Source organism: Podarcis bocagei (assembly GCF_964188305.1).
Source record: "Podarcis bocagei genome assembly, chromosome: 2".
NCBI lineage: Eukaryota > Metazoa > Chordata > Lepidosauria > Squamata > Lacertidae > Podarcis > Podarcis bocagei.
The window spans coordinates 88,478,036-88,502,450 of NC_138126.1; the positions used below are offsets into that span (position 1 = coordinate 88,478,036).

The 24,415-nt window shown below is 46.1% G+C and overlaps 2 long non-coding RNA genes across 2 annotated transcripts in view; one reads left to right on the forward strand and one right to left on the reverse strand.

Annotated features, from left to right (window-relative positions):
* Positions 1–24,415, reverse strand: part of LOC308579476 — a 52,986-nt gene that overhangs the window by 17,873 nt on the left and 10,698 nt on the right. The window lies entirely within an intron of this gene.
* On the forward strand, positions 358–15,913 carry LOC308579480. The gene is made up of 3 exons (XR_014004495.1): positions 358–762; positions 5,370–5,428; positions 11,281–15,913. It is a non-coding gene; the product is annotated as an uncharacterized lncRNA (long non-coding RNA).

The window sequence follows — 24,415 nt, forward strand, 5'->3', positions numbered from 1 at the left end:
TCATAATTTGGAACCATTTTTAATTATGACCCCATTCAGCAGAAACCCCAGGATAGTGGTTCGTGACATAGAATCATAGATTCGTAGTTTGAAGGGACCCCGAGGGTCATCCATGCAGAAGTATAATTTAACTTTTCTGCATTTCTAATAAAACAAAAGCATTCAAAAAGCCCTATTCAAAGGGTCAATAGGGACAAATGTGGTAATTTCCTTAGAACCACATATAAACTGAGTACAAATAAAAGGTAAGGACTATGCATTTTCTATATGACTAAGATTGTACTCTCTGGGTTTTGTTTTGAGCTGTTCTTTATCTTGTAAAGCACAGGAATAAAAGATTACTGATCCACAGTGTGATACAATTGTAAAAAAGTGTTACAGGGCATCAAATAGTGCTTTGCGGAGGGGGGGGGTCGGGGGGGGAAGAGGAGTGGTTTGAGGCAGAGGGAGAAATTAGGGGCCAAAAGGGAGACTGGATGAAGCACTGATATAGTCTTTATAATGTGTAGGGTTCACACGCTTTGGGATTTCAGGCTCCACTTGTCAAGGCTGTATTGGTTTGGAGGTACATTTCTATAAATCAAGGCTAGCGCAACAGTCCAGGCTGAGGAAAACACTCCAAGAAACCCAGAGTGGAGTCTGAGTTTAAGGCCAAAACACAGATCATAACCAATAATACAGTCCAAAGTACATGAAGAACTGGAACAAAGAAGGTGGGGCAAAGGAAATCAGGAACAGGAAAAGAGGCTGGAACAGCTCAAGGTAAGGATCCAGGAAGAGCTGCAATACCTACTAAAAAAGTTGGAGTCATTGAAATACTGCACTGTTGACCCAAGGATTCTGCTTTTTTTTATAGTGTGCATAGCTATTTCACTCCTGAAGAGTCCTATGAGTGGGAATGATGTTTAGAATTCCTTTTTCCTGAAAGGGTCTCCCAACATCCTGGGCAAATCTAACCTTGGACAGCTCCTCATGCTAGATCCCAGCCTTAGCTTTTGGGACCTTTCGTGCACCCTTGAATCCCCTGAAACCTCTTTTCCACACAAGGGGCAAGCTGGACCTGCGCAGATTATGCAGCCGCACAACTGGTTGCTTGGTATTGTTGGCATGGAGATATTTGGGGGCGGGGGGGGAAGGTGGATGAATGAAGTGGCATCATCATTTAACTGCATTTTATATTTGTGCACTTTTGGAGATTACATCAGGTTTGGTAAAAATGTCTATCTGAACTTACCACATGAATGTGCTAGAGCTGTCTGTCTGAATGCACAATCAATAAGGGCAGGAGGGAGCACAATTAAAATGATGAAATGTGGGTGGCTGAGTAGCAGTGCGGATCTGAGGAGGTTTGGTTAGTGGCAGTTTTCCAAGCAGTATGGGTTTCTCTTCTGTTTTCCTCTCAGGTTTTTAATAATGAGATTCTCAGAAGCAACCTATTTCAAATACTGCAATGAATGCTTGAATCAAATGTCAACCCAGCACTTTTGTACCATCACACCCAAGTTACAGATTCCGTCTTCTCCCTGAGCTCTCCAAAGGAAAGGCACAATTCCTCTCCCATTGCAGTCAGTGGCCAAACACCCGCTGCTTTCAGAGGAGCTGGACTCAAGCCAATGCATGCAAGACAAAACCGCAGTTGAACTTTTTCTGCGTTAGTGACCGAGTATAGGTTAACTTGTCAACTTCATTTGTGTGCTAATCTGGCATTCAGTACATTAATTACATTGCTAAATTGCTCTTCATTAGGGCTTCAAGCCTTTTAAAATTACAATCGATAGGAATGGCTCTACAATGCACTTAAGACGACAGCCTAAAAACTAACTATGCATTATATATTTTGTGATTGATTATGTTTCACCAGTAAGTCATTCCACAGCTTTTCAAAGAATTGGAATTTGGTTCTTTATTTTGCCATTTGTACTCTGCTACATGGCTCCATTTAACCTATGGCCACCAAGATAAGGGTACAGGTGGTACATTTGTACCAGGAGCAGAGCCAGAGGGTGCGGCCTGAAGCCGAGTTTTCTTTTCTTTTTAAAAGTTAGCCTCTCAGCATTTTGGAACAAACACTGTGAAGCAAAATTTACAGGCGCCATTCAAAACGACTGCACTATGAGGAAAAAGCCTGCTCTCATCTCTCAGTGTTTTTAGCCAATGGGTGAAGTCAGAGATGTGATTGACTAGTGATAGAGAGAAATTTAGACTAATACAAGCTTGAAGAAAGTCCAAAAATGACTTCAAAAATGACCCAGGACATCCATTATCCAGACAATGGAGAAGACACTTCCTGGTTCATTCTGAAACTGTATTTTTCCATCTTCCCTGGTAGAGAAGCGACTGTTGCCCAGAAAAAAATAATTGAGAAATCCAAGAGTTAAATATAGCTGTGCATGTCCATCCAAAAACAAAAAAGCAGCAAAGCTTTTTCACTCTTAAAAACTATTTATGTGTGTGTGCGTGCGCTTTCTGAGTAAATATTATTTTAAAATTACTCTCCTAGTGCAAATAAAAATAAAACCCATCATTAGTATATCTGTATGGCAGGATTGTGGCTATTATGGCTGAGAAAACATGGGTTATATCAGCCCTGCAGAGTAACCCAGTGCTGCTGTATTAATATTGCTGGGGTGGGGGTGATGAGAAAGACAGCAGGATATGGCAACCCTGCAGTGTAGTCTAGTGTTGTTATCCTGTCTCTTGATATAATGGGTTTGTTTTCAATTCTAGGAAATGCAGGGGTTTTGTGGGGGGATAAGGTGATTGTAGGAACAACATGTTGGGTAGGGGTAGTTTGTTACTTTACAGCCATGGAGGGATTCTATGATTCCTCATGGAGCCATGAGGAACGGCTAAGGGAGCTGGGCATGTTTAGCCTGGAGAAGAGGAGGTTAAGGGGTGATATGATAGCCATGTTCAAATATATAAAAGGATGTCACATAGAGGAGGGAGAAAGGTTGTTTTCTGCTGCTCCAGAGAAGCGGACACGGTGCAATGGATTCAAACTACAAGAAAGAAGATTCCACCTAAACATTAGGAAGAACTTCCTGACAGTAAGAGCTGTTCAACAGTGGAATTTGCTGCCAAGGAGTGTGGTGGAGTCTCCTTCTTTGGAGGTCTTTAAGCAGAGGCTTGACAACCATATGTCAGGAGTGCTCTGATGGTGTTTCCTGCTTGGCAGGGGGTTGGACTCGATGGCCCTTGTGGTCTCTTCCAACTCTATGATTCTATGATTCTATGATTCCTGGGGATGGATTATTGATGCTGGTATAACACTAAAATACAGTGGTACCTCGGGTTACAGACGCTTCAGGTTACAGACTCCGCTAACCCAGAAATAGTACCTCGGGTTAAGAACTTTGCTTCAGGATGAAAACAGAAATCGCGCAGGGGCGGCAGTGGGAGGCCCCATTAGCTAAAGTGGTACCTCAGGTTAAGAACAGTTTCAGGTTAAGAACGGACCTCCAGAACGAATTAAGTTCTTAACCCGAGGTACCACTGTGGATATTTCATGTTAAAAACTTAAATCCTTTTTACTTAAAGGAAAAAGGGAGAGAGAAAAGAGTGGCTGTTTGACCTGTGCTGTAATCTCAAGTGTAGTGATTATGAGGTATAAAAAATAATCACAACAAATGCTCTTAGAATACACTACATGCTTTTTGACAATTTAATCTGGAATTTATAGAAGCATGGGCACCTGAACTTTTGATTACTGTAAATGTTAAATCTCTTTTAACCTCCTCTTGGCCCCTCCTAACTGCCATCAGAAGTATACCTGGTTTTGGACTGAATGTGGTATTGCCAGCCCAGTAACAATTGGTGGAAAAAAGATACAGTAACATAGCTGGTGTACAACTCATCAAACTTGAATTGTTTGTACGCTTTAGGGTTCGCACTAGGGGAGCGCAGGGCTCTTCTGCATTTTAGAGCTGTGTGGCAGGCAGGAATCCAACAGGTTGTTTTTTTCCAGTATCAAAATAAAATGATGGGGAAAGTTTCACCTGATTACATTCTGTCTATCAGACATCTTTTCAGTTCCACATGGCCCCTTTTTCATTTTTGAGCTCTCCACCCCACTTGGAAAGGAGGATGCAAGCTGCCATACACAGGAAGCATGTGAAAATGTTATGCAAATTTGTATCCTCTTTCACAACTGGGCCAGAGGTCTCAATCAGTGCCGGATTTACGTATAGACTAAACAAGCTATAGCTTAGGGCCTTACTCTCTTGGGGGCCCCCAAAAAAATTAAAGGAAAAACACTGGATTTACATTTCCAAAATATAAGATAAAAAACAAATAAAATAAAACCTACATACAGCAACAGTGTTTTGTTTTGTGTTATGTAGGCTCCTATGATGTAAGTAATGGGCCCTGCCTGCTAGCCTGCTCCCTAAAGTATCACTGGTTTGCTATTAATATACTTCTTCTTAATTGTATTTCAGTTCAACAATTACTTTGATAAAATACATATTTTGTTATGTGCAAATGGCTTTAGATACCTATTAGGTCCATAAATTACCATATAGCATATATTCAACATAAAAAACAGTGACAATTTGTTGTTGACAAAGGGCAGCTGAACATATAAAGGGCCCAATTACCTTCAGTAGCTTAGGGGCTCATCAAACCTACCGTAAATCTGGCCCTGGTCTGAATCCTCATCTAGTGTGCTTGGCCTAGAACAGTGTTTCCCAACCGGTGTTCCGCGGCACACTACTGTGCCGTGAGACACCGGCTGGTGTGCCGTGGGAGGGAGGCGGGTGAGAGGCGGCGGCGAGAGGCGGCGGCGGCGAGGATCCGCGTCGAGCCGGGGCGGCTCCGCGGTGGTGGTGCCGAGCCTTTTGCGCGAGACAGCGGAGGAGGAGGAGGCCGGCATGTCCAGGCAGCAGCAGCAACAGCAGCAGCAGCAACTCCCGGCGACGGCTCCTCCTCCGCCCGCTATCGCAGCCGCCGCCGCCTCAGCTGCCGCCGCCGCCTCAGCTGCCCTCGCTCTGCTGCCTCCTCCCACCCCGGCAAGGGGGAGGGAAAAAACGTTCACTTTTGTGCGTCCCTCCCGGCGTGACGCTGCGCGCTGACGTCACGGGGCGGGGCTTTAATGGTGGTGTGCCGCGAGATTTTTTTCCGGTAAGCAGGTGTGCCGTTGCCCAAAAACGTTTGGGAAACACTGGCCTAGAAAATCCTATTGGCATCCCTGACTGAGCCATTGGGATGGCTTATCATTACTCACTCAAACCTTTTTTCTATCGAAAAGTAGTGGTTCTTGGTATAATAGTCCACAATTATCCAAGGCACAATTGAAAGGGATGACTCTGAACTTGAAAGCTGTAAAGTGGCTGGGCCTGAGTTAACTCAAGAACTCTTTATCCCTATAGGAACCATGCATATCTACTCAGAAGACAGACCCATTGAGTTCCATTGGCTTTACTATCAGGTAAACATTTAAGGGCTCTATTCCAGTCTGGTCCTACCCATTGAAATTAATGGGCGTGACTAACTTCAAAAGCTGCAATGGATCTCCTCTAAGCAGAACTCAGTTGGATACAACCCTAAGAATAGGACCACTCCTTTAGTTTGGCCCTAAATGTGTTTGCTCAGAAGTAGGTCCTATTAAGTTCAATGTATGGTTGTCTCCCAGTCCTTAATGAGTTGGTATAATAACTCTATGGTTGTGTCCACACATTTAAAGAGCCCACCCCCGCCCCAGAATCCTGAGAACTGTAGTTTATACCAAGAGAGCTACAATTCCCAGGATTCATTGGGGAAAGTTGTGCGCTTTAAATGTATGGTATGCAGGATATCTACAGGAGAAGAAAAGGATGAGTAAACCCTGCATAAATCTGGAGAGGAGTCCTTAAGACAGTTGGATGGCACCTTGTATACTTCCTTCCAGCAACTCCTGCAGCCAAGCTGGTGCAAAATGGATTGCTCTGCTTTCCTTCGGATCACATCAGTGAGGCCAAGACTGGGGTTCTGTTATCTGGGCAGTCCAGGACCTCCATACACACTGCCCAGGTTTGTACCCTGGGGAGGTCACTTCAGTGCTTCTAATGCAATGGTTTGACTTCTCTTCCAGTGGTGCAGTCCCAGGACAGACAGATGCCTACAATACAGCCTAAGAGACCCCAACCCCCATTTAAATCTGTAGGATTCAAAGCATGCATCATAAAAACCAAATTCAGCTAGACTTTAATGTATGCTTGCATGCAGTTCAATGCTATGTTTGTTTACTCAGTAAGCTCCACTTTGTATAGTTGGAGCTACTACAAGGTAAGCAGACAGAGGAACACAGCCTTAAGCAATCTCATGCAGGCTTACTTGTGAGCGAGCCCCATTTGAGACTTCCTTCTGAAAACGGAAAACCACACTTAGGAACAGATTAAAACATTTGCAATCTCTGATAAAGGAATGAGACCGTCCAGATTTTGGGAGGAGTTTGGTGTCAGGACTCTTGGGTTCTATTCCTGGGCCTATTACTGATTCAGCATCTGAAGCTGAGTGACTCACTTCCCCACTGTGGCCTCAGCTTCCCCATCTGTGGAAAGCCCTTTGGGATCATTGGATAGGAAGCACTAAATATAACACCCACCTCCGCCCCCGCTGAATTATCCAAAGAGGAAGGGGAAATAATCAGGACTGGGACAGCTCTGCCATCCAGAGAGGCACAGCAGGTGCCAATGAACAGCCATAGCAGAACCCTCAAAATCCTTCTACACAAAGAACAAAATCCAGAAGAAACTTTAAGTGACTACTGGAAATACCCATGTAGCTTTTTGATCCTGAAATAGCTTTCCTTTAACTTTACTGTAAGAAAGCATATATTGTGAATATACTTCCCCCGTCGTTTTTTTATATCTATATCTTGTCCCAAGTGACATTTTACCTCAGCTAGGATGAATCCCCAAGCGAGGATAGAACATTCCCTGATGATAACTGGAATATAACGCCAGCACCAGAACACAGAAAGGAACCTGAGCACTTTGATAGCGCTTTCCAGCCTAGGACTCAACAGGCAGGTCACTTTGGAACTCCAGACACACCCAGCAGCAACCCATGCTCCACGCCAACCACAAGGGGGGCCAGGCACCCCACACATGTAAACTAGAGAAGGGGGCAACAATGCTATACAGTTGAAATGCTGTGACTCACCCTTGGCTCTCACTCCTGCCCCCCTCCCAGCCTTTGTTACATGTGGATGCTGTGTCCTGTCTGAACCGAATTGCCCTAACACACTGTTCTTTGGACAGCAGGGAGTGGTGTCTCCCAAACACAAGGCAAGCACTCGCCTCCAGCTAAGCTCTCTGTTCAAAAAGGCCAGGTACTCCACTTCAGTCATTGTTGCTGCTGGCCGAACACTAATCTTGTTGGGACCTGAGCCAAAAGCAGGCCAAGTTCTCCTTCTCTCCCCCCCCCCCCCCGCTTTCCTTCCTTGTTACTCATGTAAAATTAAGCTAAGGCTGCAGGTAACCCTTCACTGCCATATACACTTAACCTGGGAGTAAATCCCATTGAATATAATGCATAAGACTGCACAGTTAATCAGACACTGTGTAGTAAAATGGTGGTTTTTCCAGTATGACCTTATGAGTGATGTAGGGATTTGAATCCACTTTTAGAAAGAAAATAAAAAACACAGAGATCAACTGAAGACTTATGTTGCTGGCAAACAGCTGCAAAACAGCAGGGTGTGTGTTTTTACCCACAATGCAACTAACACATGCCTGCAACCCCAGCTTGGAAGACTGAAAGTTCAGAACTGGAGAGAGAGGAGTTTTTATTCCACAATTACTGTAACAGAGCAGCCTCTACACAGATGCTCATGTGCTGTCAGAGGGAGAGAGGAATGTAGCAGCCTCTTCTGCCTTTGGGGAGTGTCTGAAATGGGGAAGGTTATGGCTGGCACCTGTACATGGATGAATGCACTACAAAAGGATCAACTGTGCTCACGCACGGGCTCCAGCACAGCCAGCAGCCCTTAGCTGCCCTCTCCAAATGGGACATGCATATGGAGACTCCCACTTGAACGGTCTCTGACAGAAATAAACAAACCTGGTCTGGACTAAACGCCAGACAGTCATAAAAACAGAGACAGAGGTAGGGCTCTTATCAGGGGAGAGGCTGTAACAGAGCCAGGCCTGGCCACAGGGCACAGAGTCCCAGAAGAATGTACTCGCGGCACTGGGTGTAGCCAGCAGCATGCTACCTTGACGTTGCCAGCCAGCTGGAAATCTGAAAGATGGATATTAAGCTGGTTCCAATTTGCTCAAAACCAGACCCAACTCACTCCACAGGATCCTAGTTCTCAATTTTCAACCAGGCTCAGAAATCCGAAGCCAAATGTAAGAAATGTTCCTTTGTTCTCTAGCTCTCTCTAATCAGTAGACCCCACTGCTCATCCAGTGCTGGTTTCTGCACCTCCTTTCTATGTCCCTCTCCATCAGCCAGATACAGCTTTTCCAACCCAATCTCAGCCTGGTTCTTTTTGGCTCTGTTTGACTCCAACCACCTCAAGCCATTTCTTTACAGATCTGCATATGCCCCTCCCCACATAACATACAAAAAAAACCCAAACCACTGTGTCCAGAGACTCAGGGTAGGAGGAGGGTGGGTGGGTGGGTGGTTGAAGAAGGGGCTTGGCCAAGCTATGGCTTCTCTGAACAGTTAGGGATTAGTGCCAAGGGCAGGGAGTTTCTAATCCTGGCATTTCGTGTCTCTGCCCATCCCAGGGCTGTGCCCGTCTGCCTCCTACTCAGCCTGTGCAGCAATGCATGCCTCTGCCCTTCCCCCTAAAAAAGCAAGTGGGATACTTTCGAGGCAGAGAAAAATGAAAACCTGTTTGTGGGAAGCCCTCCACCCAAAGTCTATATGAGAATGCATGCTTGTTTTTCTTCCTGCTGAGGAGTTTTTAAGTGGTTTCAGTGGGATGCTGTATATGAGATAGATAGATCCCAAGTGTTAACAGTATAGTCCCATTGCCAGAATGTAAGCTTTCCTCACCCGTCTCTTTCATTCATGGCACTTCTCTTCTGATTAAATAGATAGGACACCTGGGGTTTTATTTTATTTTTAAAGCATCTAGGTTTCTAGAACTTAGTGTTGTCAGGAAAATACTCTTCCATGATTAAACTGTGTATTGCGCTCTTAGAAGATAACAGTTGCAGCTGCAGCTCCATAGCTTCCAACACTCCTCCTTTCCCTGGCACAAAGATTTCAATGGGGAATCTGCAAATGGCCAAACTTGAGTGTGAGACTCCAGGATCAAGATCTCGTCCTCCAAGATTGGCTCATTATTTCTGCGGCCGCCTTCAAATCCACAAATGTGTTGATATGAAAATTGCCTGCTGAACCTGAACAATGCAATCCAGCTCTGCCATCTCCAACATGTCCTGCCAAATTCTATCTGATCCCCTTCGACAGCTGTCAGTGGCAACAAAAGCTGAAGCGACTGAACATATATTTACAAAAAGGAGGGGGGGACATACCAAATACAAGTCAGCCATACAAAATATATGTATCATCTATCATCAAGATGATTTCCAAGCCAGTCAATAAATGGGATATTTGGAATTATCCCAAGAAAGTCCTGAGAAGCAGGGTGAGCCAAGCAACAGTGTCTTTGCAGGAGAGAAAGAAGAACAGCCACTCACACAGACTCATGCTGCTAAGGACTCTAGGCTCGTATCAATAATGCAATACTTCTCGGAGATAAAAACTTCTTCCCACTATTATTAAATAGCTGAGAGTAACTGGCATAGAAGGATTTAGTATTTCACCCGGGATCTGGAAACCTCATATTGCTTGGATCATGCCATGCAATCATAGTGCAGAGGACATTTGGTGGTGCTTCCCCCACCCCTCTCAGCCACTTGACACAGCCACCTTACTATGGCTTACAATAGGTCTGGCCCTGCCTGTGCTTGACTCACACAGCAATGAGGCATGGGTTCATGTTGCAAGAGCCATTCCCACCAGCCCTTCAAACTGGGCGGTAGGCAGAACGGAACCTACCCCCCCAACATCCTCCTGTGATTTATCCAGAATTTTAAAAGCACATTTTAGGTGGAGGGGGCAGTACTGAAGGGGGCGTAGAACAGGGTTTCCCTAACTTGGGTCTCTAGCTGTTTTTGGACTACAATACCCACCATCCTTGACCAATGGTTCTGCTAGCTAGGGATGATGGGAGTTGTAGTCCAACAACAGCTGGAGACCCAAGTTTAGGAAACCATGATGTAGAAACTGGAGTGGAGGATCTCTAGGGTCCTACCACATTCTCATGAGGTTCCAAGTCTTCACTGGAAGACAATAATTTCTATCTGCCATGCATCTATTAAAGGCATAGGAGCTCTGTCCCGGGGGCGGGGTGGGATTGGCAAACCCACACATGCACGAGCAAACAATGTAGTAAGGCAGTTGTTTGAACATACAAGGCTACTGTCATTCTTTTCTTTTTTGTAAACATTCTTTAATTCCTGTATTGTTCATACTGCCTGTTTAACGCCTACATTTGTACATGGTAGCTTTGGCGCTATCAGTAGGTTGCAGGTAAGTCCAATGCAGTAAATCAGGGAAGAAGGAGTCATCCCTAAAGCAGAGGGGGGAAACATTGCGCACATGCAATGCAGAAAAGGTACAATATGACAGCCAGTGTGTTGCAGTGATAAGAGTGTGGGATTGGGATCTATAATGCTAGGATTCAAATCCACCACCCCACCCCACCCAGCCATGAAACTCACCAGGCGACCCCAGGACAGTCACTATGTCTTGGCTTAACCTTCCTCTCAGGGCTGTTGTGACAACAAAAAATGGGCAAGGGGAAGGATCACGTATGCTCTTTGGAGGCAAGGTGGGCTATTCATTCATTCATTATTACATTTGTATCTCACCTTTCCTCCAAGGAACTCAAGGTGGTGTCCACAGTACTGCTACTCCCCATTCTATTCTCACTACAACCCTATGAGGTAGGCCAGGCCAAGAATGAAAACTGGCCCCAAATCACTTGGCGAGCCACCCAACTCCACTAACCGTGGCCCCCTCCACCTCTTTCCCCCTCTTCTTTCTAATGTAACACTAACGTCTCAGCAAATGAAACTGATCTGTAGAAAATGTAGCTTGAAAAAAGAGACATTGCACATACTTTTGTAAACCAAGAAATCTTTAATAAAAAATACAGTTTAAAAAAATTATAGTTAGATGTAATTAATCATAAATTATATTGTGGTTTCATAATCAAAGATATTTCTTATGTCACAATCACAAATGTTTGTTTACTGTCATTCTTTTTAACAGGACCCTGTGCCTTTAACAGCTTCCGGAGGTGCGGCTTCACCTAGCAATGTGATCCAACAGTGGGGAAGCTTCCCTTGCTGAATGTTTGCCTGTAGCCTCTGTTGTTAAAGGCGTGAGATCTCAGCACAGGCAGACTGCAGAGCAGAATGAAGACCTGCTGACAGATGTGAGCATAAGCTCACTGACAAAGCCGTTTAGGGATGCTGGTCAGGTCCAAAGGGAATGGGCCTTCACAGCTTGTTCACTGGGAGGCAACTCACACTACCAAGGTGCTGAGAGAAGCCGGTGGGTATGCTAAATACTTCCCTAGAGGAGGATCCATCTCGCCAGGTCTCCAGCCCAGCCTCACTCCACACAGGCACGTTCCACCCTGGAGAAACCTGCCCCTGCAGGAGCATCTGGGACAGGGCTAGCCAGGGCTGGGCAGAGCACGGCGCCAGGTTGGCGTCGTCTCCAAGCTTTGCTACAATAGGAGGCCTGGCACCCAGACTGGCCAGACCAGTGCATCTCGGGGACAGAAAGGGGGAGGGGGTGGCAAAGCCTGAGTCAGCACTTAAAGCCCTTTAACTGGCCACACCTGGAGCTTTCTCAATGCACAAGAACAGTTGGCTAATTATAGGGGAAACAAACACTATAAAAGGTAAACCCTCAAGCCTGAACTGAGTCCCATGCAGTCCTACCACCATCCCCTACACCAGTGGTTCCCCACTGTTTTGCACTGCGGCTTCCTATAATCTGCTTAGCCACCAAATTCTTTATCCTCATTTTGTTATGCACCCCACACCTGCCAACTCCTTCCCCAAGACACAAGGAGTCTGCCCCCCCCCAAGATGAACATTTACAGTATGTACCTAGGTTGCTGTCGTTTAGAACTGCATAGCCGTGTCTGAATTGCAGTGATGTCACAAAAGCAAGGATGTCAAAGCATTTAGCCCCCTTTGCTATTGGCTGAGTTAACGGAAGTGTCACAGAATAGTCAAGAACACTCCAACTGCTAAGGAGTTGAACTATCAGCAGAAAGGGTCAGAAATAGCTTGTGTGAGCTTCTGGGTGCAGATAAGTTCTCATCATTCTTATCACTTTTAAGTCTGAGTACAGTGGTAACTCTGGTTATGAAAATTCATTCTGAAGGTCCATTCTTAACCTGAAACCATTCTTAACCTGAAATACCACTTTAGCTAATCAGGCCTCCTGCTGCCGCTGCATGATTTCTGTTCTCATTCTGGGGCAAAGTTCTTAACCCGAGGTACTACTTCCAGGTTAGCGGAGTTTGTAACTTGAGGTACCAGTGTATGTGAATGGTGTGTTTGAATGTGAGGCTCATTAATTGGCATAGCCCAGAAATTGACAATAAAATTTTAAAATCTTGTATTTCCAACCTCGTCTCTACTTCTTACTATTGCTTTGAAGCACCAACCACAACCCAGTTCTTTTAATATTTGTATGCCTCTCCACCCCAAACCTCTATTTTATCTCAAGTTTTGACTTCCATGCTTGAGAGCCCAGTGTCCTGGGCTTGCCATGTCCATCTGTTCTGCTCTGCATGTTTAAAAAATGGTTTTTATTAAAGATTTTCTGCTCTGCATTTTTAAGGCAGGGTGCCAATTCCTCCCAACCCCCAGGAACTGAGGACTTCCCTTCCTGTTGCTTTGTTGCTTCTACAAGCCTCCCTTTTCTTTTACAGCACAATCCTGACCATGTTTACTTGGAAATGTCCCATTGTGTTGAATGGGGGTTACTCCTTGAAGGTGTTAAATGGAGAACTTTTCCAAGTGCACGTAACACCAAAGCTTTAACCAAAAGAAGGAGTGAAAGGATAACAAGATTTATTAGGGCTTAGCTTGGGAACCTGTTTCCAGTGCCAAAGCCCTGGCTTTGTTTGGAGCACATAGCTATAGAATATCTCATTGCAGCATTTGTAAGCACAACCAGATGTTGGGTATCTGTGATAAAGAGTACAGGGGTGGGGGTAGGAAGACTTCCAGATAGGCATGAATGCCATCACCTCCTTTTAGAAATTTAAAACCAGATAGATGAAAACTGTAGCACTGGTTTTTTGCTAGGCTATGGCAAGAATCCAAGGGTGGATCGACAACTCTCATGTTCAAGATCAGATTTAATACACATTATTTCCCCTTGGGTGTCCCATATTTGCAGTAAATTAATTATGAATTATTAGTGAACTTTGTCAGCTGCTCTGGGAACCCTTTTGGCTGAAGAGCTGGCTGAAAAATGTGTTTTTAAGAGAGAGATAGGCAGATAGATATAGAATAGCTGTAATACAACTTTTAGAGCATTTCTCTCTCTCTCTCTCTCTCTCTCTCTCTCTCTCTCTCTCTGTGTGTGTGTGTGTGTGTACAATTCATATTTTTAATTGTGACGTTCCAGGAGAACAGTAGTTACTCCAGAATTTTTTTTAAATTGGGGTTAATTAATTAATTAGGAGGCAAGGGCTGCTGCAAGTCATTTTATTCTGTTGCGAGGATCCCTGGTTCTGAATGTTCTTTTCTTCCTCCTGTTTTTTCTCTTCCTCTGCTTGACCGACACCCATGAATTTTAGGGACTTTAAGGCCTGCTCAACTTCTCCTTCCTATAAATATACTCCTTTACACAGCTGGGAGACAGCTGCGTGGGATGGCACAGGCTGGGATGGAAAGAGCAATTGGGCTTTCTTTCTTTTTTTTGAAAATCTCCTCCTCCCATGAGTGAACTGAACCCTAAATGTTTACAAAATACTGCTAAACATCACAACTCTCTCCAAAGAATCACACCTATTGTCTCCCAGTGTTTTGATCTCCGGGTTCAGAAGATTCACATGGCCCAGTAAACTGAAGCTGGCTCTAATTCAGGGATGCTGTGGCCCTCCAGATGTTGTTGGACTCTTAACTCCCATTAGCCCAAGACAACAGGAATGCTGGGAGTTATAGCACAACAACATATGAAGAGGCAAAGGCTCCCCATTTCTTCTCTCATCCATCCCTTCCCACACTGTATTACCCCAAAGGGAGAGGTTCACCCAAACCCAGCTGGGAAACATATTCTAGACAAAGTCAGTTCCCCTCACTTCTATTGATCCTCAGTTCTAGATGTCTTCCCCAGGCACAAAGTCGTGATTCAGATAACCTGTATCAGAAGGCCCTAGAGAGCAGGGATGACATTTACAAGTGAGTCACTGTAAAATTGGAACTGCTTTTGGAAAAACTAGGGGGACACAGGTATTTGAGAGAACGTGTTAGATTTTTCTAACAATCACAATCCTGCCTAGAAATATAGGGAACCTACAATGTCTGAAGGAGTTTCGCTGGTAGTTTCTGTGGTTGCTACCACAACAGTCTCCAGCAGCCTGATAAACATGCTGGTAGAGAAATGGAGAAGAACATAAACACATGGTGAGAATCTCAGTCAGAAAAAGGGATGCGCTTCAGTCAGGGTAGGACACTTGAAAGGGATGGCATAGCCTTGTTAGAACATGACAAACCACAAGCCCAGACAGGTTATGTGAGGACAGGTTGACAGTTCAGACAATCCAGAAGGGGTATTCTAGTCAGGTCAGCTTTGCAGAGTAGCTTCTAGCCCAGGTATGAGTCAGAGCCAGCCTTGAACCACAAAGAATGGGTTCCCCTCAGCAATCCCCCGCCCCACCTTGAGAATCAAGAGCCTCTGCCAATGTTTTCCTGCGCCTCTTCCAGACAGTTCTAGGAGGCAAGCACTGAACACCTGGGTACCCAAGAGCTATAGGGCTAAAGGGTCTGGCAGTTGTCCCTAGTACATCACCTCCGCTTCAAAACCTAGAATCCTGCCATGTTCATTAAGGATCCTAATGATAAAATCATTAAAACCTCCCTGCCCTAAACGTGTCAGAGATCAAATGGGTGGTTCCAAGCATTTTTTTTATTGTTATTCTTATTGAGCTAATGGGGAAAAGAGCTAGGGAGTGTCAGGGACTTTCCCAAGGAACCTAAGGGAGTCGGTAGCAGAGCCGAGAGAGAACTCCAGCTTCCAGACTTCCTGCTGCTGAGGGGGAGGGAGGCTGGGACTGCGAGCACTGGAGTGCAAGTGAACTCTTATTTCCAAGTTCTACATTTCAGGGTAGAAAATCAGGAGAGGTTATGCAGCAAAACCAACCCTCCATTCCCTTGCCATGTGCTTGCAAGCATGTATTCCCTCCCCCCATGCCCGGTCTCTGCTTTGCAGTCGACCAGCAGAAAATAATGCGCTGCTGCTCAGGAAGTGGTTGAGAGTGAGAGGAAGTGTCTGATGTCAGAGACAGAGGCTGTTGCTCCAGAAGATCCTTCAACTCCCCTCCTCCACTGACTCTCCCAGTGCTCTTGCCCCCAGAGAAAGGGGCAGAGAGAAGAGGTTAGAGGTGCTAGGTGTCTTATGATTTGAGGGAATACCCCTTATTGTAAAGTTCTTTCATTCTGAAATACCCAGTTTCAGAGGCTACAGAGACCAAACCACCCAAGTATCCCTTATATATTTTTTCATCTCTAGCAATGGACCATCAAAGCCCTGCTCCTCCTGATCTCACAAGTTCCCCCCTAGACCCAAGTTCATGGTGTTCGTCATAAACTGGACACCAACACTAGTAGATAGAATGATGAACCTGAAGGAGCAGGAATCCTAGCCATGGATTAAGAGTGGAGTACAAATAAAATGTACTCCAGTCTTGAAGCTACCAGCATGAGTTTGACCAAACTACGGGAGGCAGTGGGAGACAGGCGTGCCTGGTGTGCTCTGGTCCGTGGGGTCACGAAGAGTTGGACACGACTAAACAACAACACAAATAAAATACTTTAAGTGTTTGTTTGTTTGTTTAAAAAATACAAGGCATGTTTGCAACAAGCTTTGTATGCAAAAGCATATATTATAGGGGTACTATTGCCAGGGAAGTGAAGCTGACTGTGGCTCCCTACTTCTCACAGCAGATGAGATAGTAAACTGGTGTCAGGATGGTGCCATGTCACATGACTGAATTACACCTACACACAGCAAATTCCCTGTACAGAGAAAGGAAGGGATCTTGCCAACACACTAGCTTTCAACACTTAGTAGCGTGTGAGCATTCCATCATGTGAGCCCCTTCTTGAAACCTGAAAAGTACTATCTGGAAACAGGTTTACATCTCATCTGTTCTTGAGAACTAGGCCCCACGTCAAAGAAGGGGTTTGCTGTGCGGCGCAATGCGTGACGGAGCCTTGCGTGAGTCATGATTTCTCAGCCTCAGTTTCTCCTCCTGTAAAGTGGGAGCGTGGCGATGGCAAAATAAGAAGGTAAAGCACGGGAGTTCCTGAAGAAACGGGCGAGACCCCAGAAGCTTTAACAAGCCAAGTTATCATGAAGCATAAACGAGCTGTTTGGTCAATTAGAAAGTGTGTGTGTGTGTGTGTGTGTGTGTGTGTGTGTGTGTGTGAAATGGCACACAGCAGCCCCTTCAAAGTTCCCTGCCTGGAGCTGCCCATCTTTCCCACCCAACGAAGCCCGGGACAAGGAGCCGCTGGGTCTGGCACCGGGCCAGCCCGTTGGGAAGAGGTTGTGGCTCCCGGGTCCGGCCTGCTCAGCGCCAGGGAATGAGGTTCCGGGGCCTCCAGGCGGGGACCGGCCCAACGGGTTCAACTTCATTCCTGGAACCCTGCTCACATCCTGGAGGGGAGAGGGCAGGGCGAGGCGCGCGCACGCAGCCCGGGTGAACCCGCTGCCCTTTTGCGGGGGCAGAGCCAGTGCCGACGCATTCGCCGGGGAGCGGCGGCAGGGATCCCCGAAAGCCCCAAGTCAGCAGCACAGAAAGTGCCGAGTCAGGGGCGGGGAGCTGCCCTTGTCCCCTCCTCCGCTCAGGTTCCACGTCCCTTGCGGTCGGGCACTCCGGGGTTAACAATACGGCCGGAAGGAGGGGCAGCAAAGCGGGCCGTTCCCTTCTCCTCCCCGGTCCTAGTTTTCAGACTGAGTTGCGGATCCAACGCGGAGCGGAGCCCCCCTCCAATGTCCCCCCCCCCAGCGCGGAAGCGACCCTAACCACGTTGCCTGGCTGCTAAGAGTCAACACACACAAACACACCCTCGCCTTGCGACTGGCCGAGCTTCCAGAACAAGCTTTTCAGAGCGTAACCCCGGAACCCGCGAGCAATTCCGACGTGCACGTGCACAGTGCCTCTCGCACCGGAGAGTAACGCCGCGCGCTCCTGGGCTAAAGACTTCCGCGGGGGGGGGGAGCAACCCCCGTGGGCTCCTAAGGAGGAAAATCTGCGGGCGCGTCCCCGACTCCCTCCTCCTCACTGTCAATGTTTTGTGTGTACATGAACATAAGGGAAAGATGACATGACTTGGAGACCGCATTGACTCGTATCGGGAAACGGGGAGGAAGGTGCGCTTGCAGTCTATACATACAGCGAGGAGCAGCAGGAGTGAGGTTAGGGTTTCCTTTGCTAAGAATCAAAACGAACTTTTATGTCCCCGTCCCCCGTCCCCCAATTTACAGAAATTCCAATGCAAAACGAGAACAAGAGGCGTGTGTAGTACCAAAACCTCACAGGGCTTCCCCACACCATGATGGACAGAGCCAGAGGACAAGGCCAGTCTGGGCCTTCTGACGCAGGATCTGCCTATGAATGTGCACTATATACAGCCGGGCGTACAGGAGGGTGTTCCCACTGGTTGGTTTCCAGTGCATTTGGAACAGTACAGTAAGCCCACAACTTATGTGGGGGTTACGTGTTGGGGATTGCTTCTAAAGCCAAAATCGTGTATAGTAAAAAACAAAAAAACCATTGAGTTCAATGGCAGGGGGGATTGCCAAAGTCATTTCCCCCCAGATCCCTACCTACTTTATTTTTTCGTATCCTCCCCGTGTAAAACTGAACGTGCACAAGTTGAATGTGCATAAGTTGTGAGCTTGCTACAACACAAATACTTGACACTTGCATTGGGATTTCAAGTCCTCAAAGTGCTTCACATGCAGTTAAGGTGCTTCCACAGAGTGGTTTACTGTGGTCTGGGGCTGCTCATGCGTGGATTTTTTATTTTTTTACAGTTTCATTTATTATTATTATTTTATCAGCTGTTCCATTACTTTAGTGTTTGCCACCCTAGACTCCTTTGGAAGGAATGGATGGATATAAACTTAATAAATACAAATTGTCAAAAGTCCTCATATAAATGCCATCCTGCATTATTTTCCCATTTAAACTGGATTTACAGTTTATGCAGCAAATCCAGTAAGTAAATAAAATCCCACAGAAATGGTAAATGTGGTTTAATGGGGGGGATATTGGATGGCATTTTGATGAGGATGTTGTGTGGACTGTACCAAAAAAGAGAGACCTTTGCATGGATGAGCAGCACTGAGTCCACAATAAACTGCTGTATGGAAATACAGTAGCTGTAATCCATTAAAAAAAATATCAGTGTCATTATCCCCCATTCTGCAAATGGGAAGGGAGAGACAAGCTAAGAAATAACAGCTTGTGTAAGACCACCTAGTGATCATAGGTCATATTCATATTTGTGCACAGAGACAACACATAATTTAATTCCCCTATCTCACATCCACAAATGATTTATATAGCCCTGTACTGGAGCCCTGTGTCCAACAGCTAGGCACTCAGCCTCACATAAAGTGTGCTTCAATAATCCTACCTAGATGTGATTAAGGCATGTGCTGCTGTAGCAGGTCTGACCTCAGGATGCAACTGGCACAGCAGCCTCAGCTGACCAAAGGCACTTCTGGCCGCAGCTGCCACTTCAAAACATTTTGAATTCCTATTCCTGAATTCATCTCCTTTCTAACTAGGAGCACCACTGTCTTGTCTGGGTTAAGCTTCAGTTACTGAAAGCCCTCATCCACTCATTGATTTTAGAACATCAACAGATTTCATTTTGTTAGATGAAAAGGAGAAGTGAGGTTGCGAGTAATCTAAATATTGGTAGCAGTGCACCCTGAATTCATGTACGATCTCTATCAGTGGCCTCATGTAGATTTATATAATCAGGAGGACAAGATCTAACCCTACATGTCACCATAACCCAGTGGCCAAGGCACCAAGTCCTCCAACTCTACCTTTTGGAATTGACTTTCAAGGAAAGACTGAAACTGTTACAAAATAGCTCCTCCTAAACTCAAGACTTCACCAGTCAGTCCAGAAGGATACTATGGTCCATGGAGCTGAACATCATTGAGAGGTCCAGCAGAACCAATGGGGACATACTATGCCTGTCAAATTCTTGACAAATATTGCCTACCAATGCAACCCAAGCTGTCTCAGTCCCCAAACCAGGCCTGAAATCGGATAGAAAAGGGTCTAAATAATCAATTTCATCAAAAACAAACAACCCCTTACCAAAACTGAGGTGCCACTTGGAAATTTGCCCAATAATGGCAAATCTGAAACTGGTGGGGAGTTATCCAATACAGTGGGATCTAAAGAATGTGTTTGTTTTTTCAGTTGTAGTCTCGTCACAGTGATCCTTAGGTTAGATGTAACTATGTCTTCCTCTAAGGAGGCATTTACCACTCTCCTCACCCATTCCCCTGGCTGCTTTAATCAGCCTAAATGGACAAGGATCAAGTGAGCACATGGCTGGTCTCACACTGCCAATAATCTTGAACCATGGAGTCATTGTTCATCTATACTTTCCTACAGGATACTGATTCTGGCTCAGGGCACACAGAGCAAAGAGAGGAAGAACACACTGAAGTTTCATTCCACAGACCGTTTATTCTGGAGTGGCCCTATTAAAAGCAACTGGATGGTCTAGAATAACTGGATTGCGGCCTGAGTCACTGACAGAGTTAGGAAACCCAGAACCCCTTCCTTTCCCGAACAGGACATACAGAACCCAGACATTCTGGTTCTCCCTGCTTCCTCCTGCTCTAGGAATCAGATCTCAATCCCAGAAATGGAGTTCAAGGGATTTCACACTCCAGGTCCTATTCCTGAATAAGCACAAGAGGCCAAATACTTTTCTGATACTCTGCGCTTTGACATGACGAAGCACATTTGAGCCACTTTTTGTGTATGCATGTGTGGATGCTGTTGGTACAAGAGAGAAAGTGGAAGTGAGCAGGGACGCGGACTTATAAAAAATATTGGGGGGGGGGCGGGAAAGCTCATGAATAATAAATAAGCTCATGAATATGCAAATAAAGTGGCTCCGGCCCTAAATAGGGCAAGCCACGCCCCCCAGCCAGCCGATTGGCTGGCTGGGAGGTGTGGCCAGTCGGGATTCCCCTGTTCTCGCGGGATTTCCGGCAGTGCCTTGGCAGTGGCGGTGGTGCTGCGAAGCAGCGAGGCAGGAGCCCCCGCCCCCGGGGATTCCCTAATCTCGCGGGGGACGGCCGGGGCTCTCCGATTAGGGCGCGCGGCTGGCTGGCTGGCTGGCGAAGGAGCAGGTGGGGAGGAGGCGGGGGACGGCGGCGGCGCTCTGCTGGAAGGGCGCCCGAGATTATTGGGGGGGCTGAGCCCCCCCAAAAAATTTTTTGAGGGGGCTCGAGCCCCCTCAGGCCCCATGGAGTCGGCGCCTATGGAAGTGAGATGCTTTAAAACTCAATGAATGCTCCAGCTCAGGGTGGGGCTCATGGGGTCCAACTGCAGCTCTCCAGGACTCTCTTTCTAGCCTTCAGGACTTTCCCCAGGCCACACACCCCTCTGCCCAGGTCATATGTCCCCCGCTGCCCTCTTATGCTTCTGGCACAGCCCGCCACTGGCATGTGGTCTCTGGAAGTTTGCCCATACAGGAATGTAGCCCCTGGGCTGAAATGGTTCCTCATCCCTGGCTCCAGCTGGCCTGAATATATTACAATTGAATTACAGAATGTGAGAACACCCTTTCTTGGCATGGCATAACATAAAAATGTTACCAATGTACATGGGAAGGAGAGTCCCCAAGGACCCTAATAGGAGAATGAGGAATGGGTGGAGGTGAGAATTAGTGTGTCTAAAGGAGGCCTACCAGCGCTATGATTCAGGTCTGTACCCCTTTTGTCCAAGACAAGAAAACCTGGTTCCCATTGATTCCTACATTATTCTGTGGGAAACGGATGGTAAAACCCACGTTTCCAGATCTGTGTGCAATGAAATCCTTGAGGATACTGAACTCCCTCCCATCAGATGTCAAGGAGATAAAGAACTACACAACTTTAAGAAGAGATCTGAAGGCAGCGCTGTATTGGGAAGTTTTTAATGTTTGATGTTTTATTATGTAGCCACCCAGAGTGGCTGGGGCAACCCAGACAGATGGGCGGGGTATAATAATAATAATAATAATAATAATAATAATAATAATAATAATAATAATAATAATAATAGAGGCGATGGTTGGCAATAATCTCCAAAGAGACAAAAACAGAGACTGGGGATAGATATGAGATGGAAAGAAAATAATTTAGGACAATTCTGGCTTGCCCCAGAGAGGACAGAGTGAAGTTCTGTGTGTGCAAGCAGGAACCAGGCAACAATGTCCGGTATCATTTCTGCCAGAAGACATTAAAGAGCTTTACTGAGTTAAACACTGATGCCTTCCTTGCCCAGAGCTGAGTTTACAGTTCTCTCTAGGGCATGAGCAGCTGTTTATAAAGGGATCTCTGCGATGCAGCTGCCTCTGGGGCGGAGAGCAGCTTGCTCTTTAATTGCCACACAACAATCCTGCTGGGCAATTTAGGAGAGGAAGTGAAGGAGGTGGCTGGAATTACTCAAACTGAATGGCTGCGAATGCCTGCGTTTCAGTGCTGTCTGGAGCAGGCACCTCTCTCCAGAGCGCTACACCCTGCTGCCGCCTTAAGTCAACTGGGGGCGCACTGCTTGCAAAAGGGAAAGCTTGGATTGAGCCAGCTATTACAAAAGGCATAGCCTCGTGACCCCAATAATTACAGTGCTTCCTGGCACTGGAATAGCACGGCTATGGAGGCTTTGACGCTGAAGGGAGTGCCCTTGCAGCACCCTACTTTTCCCCCAGGGCTGTCGCTTCCACATTTTCTCCTGGCCTGACCTTGCTTAGTTTGCAAAATCCAAATGGCTCCAAGCCGGAGGCGACACAGCTGCAAAGGGCGGGGAGGGGGCCCTGCAGGGAGGCGCAGACGGAGCCAGATGGAGCTGGATAGGGCACAAGAAGCTGGATCGACTCAGTGGGAGGCTTCCCCATCCCCACACCCACCCCGTGCTATCCAAAAAGTTATGCCTCTCATTCCCTGCCGCTGCCCTGCCACAAAATCTACATCCATTCTCAATTGCCTCTTCCCGTTTGGGCCGCTTCACACATTATGTTTCTTCCACGTACATGTAAAGACACAGAGTTTGCATGCGTGTGACAAATAGCTTGGCTGGTAGAGCATGAGACTCTTAATTTCAGAGCCGTGGGTTGAAGTCCCACGTTGGGCAAAAGATTCCTGCATTGCAGGGAGTTGGACTAGATGACCCTTGCGGTCTCTTCCCACTCTCCAAATCTAGGATTCTATGACAAATGCATGTATTACACAGGCACATGCTTTAGGATTGCCTGTGGCTTTCCACTACCTATGCACCCAACGGCAAACAAATACAGTGGTACCTCGGGCTACATACGCTTCAGGTTACAGACTCCACTAACCCAGAAATATTACCTCGGGTTAAGAACTTTGCTTCAGGATGAGAACAGAAATCGTGCTCCGGCGGCGTGGCAGCAGCAGGAGGCCCCATTTGCTAAAGTGGTGCTTCAGGTTAAGAACAGTTTCAGGTTAAGAACGGACCTCCGGAACGAATTAAGTATTTAACCCGAGGTACCAGCTGGGCAAAAAAGTCTCTGCCTTAGATGTTCATTTTGCATTGTTTTTACACCTATATCCGGGGTGTAGGTGTACCGTGTGTACTGTTTTTAAAACTATTTATAGCATGTGTGTGTGAGTGAGTGAGTGTGTGTGTGTTTGTAAATCACTTTGACAGGCATTAAAAACATGATTCATGAATTAATAAATAATAAAAATAACATTCAGCCGGGAAACTGAAGAGGATTCTGGGGGCCTTGTGGCTTCCTCTTTCTAGCCTCTTGTTTGGAATACACAAGGAAAGAGTAGGATCACACACACAAGGCCTGCCCCCCCCCAACGGCCTCTGAATTTGCAAAAACACACAACTGTTGCTATTTTCCACGTAAGGCAACACCACAGGTTTCCAAATTCCTGCACAGAAGGTGTGCAGCAGAGTACATGCTTTAAGATCCTCTCAGATGACTGTCTACATGCGGAGTTCACCTTTCTTCGCTTATGTGTAGGAATCTGGTTTGCCAACTCTTGAAATAATATTTTTAAGAAATCTGGCATCCAGAACTCCATAATGATTCCAGGACTGAATACATGGGGCAGGGCAGGGCAGGGGGCAGCATCTTTGGGTGAGGGCTGAGGCAGAGCCTAGTGTGTTTTTGCAGCTTCAGGACAAAATCTGTTGAAATTCATTTTCAATTATTTAAAATATTTTGAGGAGTGTGAGTGAAACCCTCCCAATGTTGTTTACAGAAGAGAAGGTACAGAAACCTGCTCAGTTCATTAATAAAACCAGTGATTGTAATAAACCAACTATCCAGCCACCAGCCCTCCAATACAGCAACAGCTCCAAAGAAAGCCAAAGAGAACAAATAGGTCTTTAAGGCTTTCCCAAGGCCTGTTATGACAGGATCTGATAAACCCCAGATGGTATTCTTCTTTTCTTTAAGAGCCAAGAGGAAAATAAGCTAGTCTTGGCCCTTGGTTCTTAGGCAAGAGGTCTGAAAGCAAAAAATTCTCTCAGGATGATTTTTGTTTCTTTATCTCTCTTGTCCCCTGATTGGACGACCACCCAACAAACTGCTATGCTTGTCCACCTTGCATTTTTTAAATAACAATATTTTATGATGATTTGTTGGTTTTAATTGTTGCATGCTTCCTTGTTGCATGCAGTTGCTTTAGAATACCATGGTAGAAATGTCTATATAGGAATAAGCCTTAGTATGAATTTGGTAACATGAAAAAGCCCTTAGCTGATTTGAGCATCATTGGGGGGAGGGGGTGTTTGTAGGTGGCACCATCTGATCATTCTCAGACTAATGGGGCTAGGAGATTACTTCATCATTAATTTAATTAATTTGTTAGTTGTCTAATTCTTGATGACTTATCAGAAATATGAAGCGACGTTAAA